We start from the raw sequence: 4,963 nt of genomic DNA, 5'->3' as shown, positions 1-4,963 counted from the left end.
CATTCTTTTTCACTTAAATCAAGGTGCTTTCCTTTTTAATGGGTAGATAATGTAAATTAGAGAGAAATTTAAGAAAAAAATTAAGAAATAATTTTAGGTAGGCAATTCCAAGGTAGATAACAGTCATGTATACCAAGGATACATAATTTTTCCACAAGCCCCAGGGTAAGAGATCAATACCTTGGTTTATCAAAAAGTCTTCAGTAGTGCATATTGCAAAGCTACATATATTGTTTGCTATTATATTGAGTCCCAAGCAGAAGTTTTATCCCCAAAATTCATTATGCTTGGAAGCCACATAGTCATATAAAGAAATGCTAAAGTACGAAGTCATGACAGCCAAGGAGCAATGATTCTGAGATTGACAAATGGCCTTGAAAACAATCATCATATACACAAAAGAGATGGTCATGAGAAGTGGTTCTATGTATACCACACTCTGACCTGCTGCTATAGCCAAGGCCATAAAACTGGCCAAATAAGTCACCATCACAAGGGTAAACATAATGATGAAGAGGGCCTCTACTGTTTTCAGTCCTAACAAGAAGTATGATATAAAAGTAAATTTAGTATTAGTAACATCCTCATGGTTAGTAAATCAGATAAGAGTTTTCAAAAGAAATGAGATGGAACTCTAGTATCCACTGATATATTCTTGTATAAAAACCACAAAGAGCTCCACAGATGATATTCTACTGAAACACTCTTTAGGCAGGAAAGATAGCACCCCAGTTCTATTCTGGATTCCAGCAGAGACACTTTTAGATCACAGAAAATGGCACCTATAACCAGTCTCAGGAAGAGTGTTACAATTATCTTACCTATAGAGGCCTGGGGATTACCTAGTAACTTTTTGAATGAGCACTTGAAAATATGTTTGAGTTAATGAAAGAAGGAGGTGGCATAGGAGATCTCCTTGAAGTCTACACTCTTCTTTTTTGAGCCCTTAAGAATTGATCTAACTCAACCTCTGTTTCTCTGAAGAAGGCGGAGTTGACATAAAGTTCAGCTAATTTTTCTGTGTCTTATCTCTCTTGGAAGGCTCTCCAGTGTACTTGGCTTCACTATTTTGTCCTCTCTGTTTAATAACAGAGCAAAGGAGTCTACATTAGTGACATCCAGGAAGAACTCTGAAGGGTTATTATAGAGATCACAGTGGTAAAAACTGATGCTAAGTACCCCAAAGTAATTGGAACATTACCTTGTTCCAGAGCAGGCCCATGGAATATTAGCTTTCCTGAAGCCAGTAAGGTGAGGCTGCAAAACAACTTGAAGATGGAAAAATAAGGCTGATGAATGGAGATGATTATTTGTCCCTATTTAGACATCTTTTTCTTTCTTTTTTAATCCTCACACGAGGACATTTTTCTATTTTTTGTTCAGATAGAGTGGGAAGGAGAGAGAGGAAGAGAGACAGAGAGAAACATCGACATGAAAGGGACACATCGAGTGGTTGCCACACACACGACCCATCCAGGGCTGGGGACAAACTGCAACCGAGGTATGAGCCCTTAGTGGGAATCGAACCCGCGTCTCTCTGGACCGCAGGCTGACACTCTAACCGCTGCTGAGCCAAACCAGCCATGGCTTAGACATCTTTTTCAACATCAAATGGACAGCATTTGCAGAGCTTGAGTCTAAGCCAGTTGTGGGCTCACCCAAGAATAAGATGGATGGATTGATAATAAGCTCCATTCCAATACTGGTCCTTTTTTTTGTCCAGACACACCATGTTATTTTGCGTTCAAACCTTGAAATCTACCACTTTACCTAAACCTAATTCTTGAATGACAATGTTTATCAGTTTATTTTTTTTCACGATTTATCTTAGTTGTTTGAAGTCAAGTTGCCGAGAACCATAAATTTTCTCTCACTGTCAGAGTTCCATCACATCATCTTGTACTACACAACCTGAATTACATTTGAAACTGGAAAGCTGAGGTGCTCCACCCATCAAAACATCTCCAAAATAATCCCTGTGGATCTTTCCTTGCAGCTAAGACAGCTAACAATGATTTGCCTCCCATGGGTCCCACAATGGGGTTGAGGCCAGGTCTCATGATCTCATTGATATTCATTAGTATTTCTTTCTCAGCTGTTTTTGACCAAGTAGAAAGCCACTCTTCACTTTTATTTGATAGCAGATTCTATGACAACTTAATACATCTCCTTCAGTAAATGTCTTCAGGTCACTGGTAGTCATCCTGAGGAGGCCATTAGTGTTTCTTTGTGACATTGGAATAAAAGACATGGTCATTGTTGGAAGACATCTAGAGATCTGGCTTTATGCATGGTGAACACCTGAAGGCACTGACCTGGGTTTGTGGTCATGGTCAGAGCAATGGGCAGCAGCTGGCAAGCTGACATATATTCTTTTTTTAAATTTATTTTTATTGAAATTAATGGGTGGCATTGATAAATAAAATTACATAGGTTTCAGGTATATAATTCTGAAATACATCATGTGTTATTGTATTGTTTGTTCACCACCCTAAGTCAAGTCAAGTCTCCTTCCTTCCATCACCATTGATCCCTCCTCATACCCTCTTCTGCCTTCTCACCCACCCCTGTGCTAGTAATCATGCTATTGTCTGTGTCTATGGGTCATGTGTGCCTTATTAATTAATTAATTAATTAATTAATTAGTTTTTGGCTTAATTCCTTCACTTACATATATTCTTATGTAAAAATTATCTATTGTCATATAGATAAGAGTAGTGGTCACTCTTGGTGGGGTGGATAGCCACATAAGAAGTTCCCTTCAGATATGCTCATAGTATTCAACAACTTGATCCAGATAGTGTTTACAAAAGGATGTTTAATTTGTAAAATTTATTGAGATATTTATAAAAATTAATGTTTTCTGGGTGTATATTATATATTAATAAAATGCATCCTTAACAAATTTTATCTTAATGTGTCTTACTGAGAGGACAATAGTGCTACTCTGTTTATGGTTTTATCATGCTTTTTGTTTTATTATAGTACATGAATTTATATATCTTTGAGGTAATGCAGTTTTATATGTGTAATGTAATTATTATTTTATCTTGATAAACAAATTAAATTTACTGCACTATCTTTAATTTAGATACTTTCTCCTGAGTTATGTTTCTTATCATATTATTTTGACTTTTTGAAAATTGAGGTGTTGCCACCAAGCCAGTGTGGTTCAGTGGTTGGGCATCAACCCATACATTAAGAGGTTGCCAGTTTGATTCCCAGTCAGGGCACATGCTCAAATTATGGGCCAAATCCCTGGTGCGGGGCATGCTGGAGGCAGCCAATCAATGTTCTCTCTCATCAATGGTTCTATCTCTCTCTCCCTCTCCCTTCCACTCTCTCTAAAAAATCAATAAAGGAAAAAAAAATTAAATAAAATTGAGGTGTTTCCTATAGAAAGTGAGTACCTGGTTGGTATTGGTTCTATTTTTTATTGTAATAGAATTTTTGTCTTTCATTTTTTAGGTGATTTTAATATTTACTCTACTACCATTATTAACTTTCTTGATTTTATTTCTGTCATCTTAGACACCTCATTATATAAAACTGTTTTCTTTTCTGTGTTTTACTGTCTTTGTTTAATGTGTTAAAGATAATATTTCTCCCACTCTTATTTCTGCTTTTATTATTTAAAAGTTATATATCCCTTTATGTCTCTTTGGTTTTATACAAGTTTTGTTAGAACAATATAGAGAAAACAGTGTAATTTGAAAAGAGAAAGTTTAATGTAAACAATAATTAATGAGAAATTAGAATTATAAGCGATTGCCTATTAGAAAGTAAATAAAAGTCCAAAGAATATAGTAATAAGAAATATAGTATATCATGTCATATGTCATATAATTGTATCACATAAAATATATTTTAATATATAATAGATACTATACTTATGGATAAGATGAGTGTCAAAAGAAGACTCCACTTGGTATCCATATTGAGACCTTACTGGGGCGGGTATCATTCTCAGTGGAAGATGGAGAAGTTAATGTGGTACCACATTGATGATATTTGCTGCAAATTGATCTAAAATTTGTCAGAAATCTGCCCTTGAGGGTACCAGAAAAAATCATATTGGGGGAGTGTTTCACTGAAAGCACCACCTGTTATGAATTGAACTGTGTTTCCCAAAAGGATATATTAATGACCTAACATCCAGAACCTGTGAATATAAACTTATTTGGAAATAGGGTTTTTGAAAATGTAATTAATTAAGGTGAGGCCATTCTGAGAAGGGTGGGCCCTTAATTTAATAAGATTGGTGTCCTTATACCAAGAGGGAGAGAGACAGAAAAAGAAGAATGGTGTATGAAGATACAGTCGGCCCTCATTTATCATGGTTAATCAATTCCAGACTCGACCATGATAAGTGAATTTCCATGAGAAGTAAGATTCTTTATTTATACACAGTCGTCTCTTGCTACTTTGCCCTCTAACTTTTTGCGGCTTCATGCTATTGCAGGTTTTTCAAATACTATAAAACTGGGATATAGTGAAGCCATGAAAGTAGAAGCACAAAGTGGCGAGAGACGACTGCATAGAGACATACAGGAAGAAGATGGTCATGTGACAGTGAAGGTAGAGAATGGAGTGATGCACTAAAGGCCAAAGAATGCAATAAATTGCCAGGTAACATGAGAAGCTAGAAAAAGCAAAGAAGGAGTTGGCCCTATAAGTTTCAGAGGGAGTATAGCATTGTTGTCACCTTGATTTCAGACTTCCAGCCTTTAGAACTGTAAAATTTCTTTTCCTGGTTTGTGGAACTTTGTTATGGCAATCCCAGGAAACTAATAAGTCACTCAGTTAGGGCAACGGTGGAAGCTGCTAGCCACTGAATATTGCTGGGCTGGCAGTGCACTGTAGAGGCTTATCACCCCACTGAAAAGGCCTGCTGAGAGCAGGCTGTCAGCCAAGAAGCAAGACCTAGAATAAGCCAAGGACCTAGAGATTTTTAACTCCAAGA

General features: G+C 36.6%; 1 pseudogene; it reads right to left on the bottom strand.

Moving 5' to 3' along the window:
* Positions 1–634: 634 nt before the first annotated feature.
* On the bottom strand, positions 635–2,257 carry LOC118617020 (annotated as a pseudogene).
* Between the last annotated feature and the right edge of the window lie 2,706 nt (positions 2,258–4,963).

This window comes from Molossus molossus, unplaced genomic scaffold, assembly GCF_014108415.1.
Source record: "Molossus molossus isolate mMolMol1 unplaced genomic scaffold, mMolMol1.p scaffold_m16_p_5, whole genome shotgun sequence".
Lineage (NCBI taxonomy): Eukaryota > Metazoa > Chordata > Mammalia > Chiroptera > Molossidae > Molossus > Molossus molossus.
The sequence above is the reverse complement of the archived record's forward strand: the minus strand, read 5'-3'. Positions and strand labels throughout refer to the sequence as shown.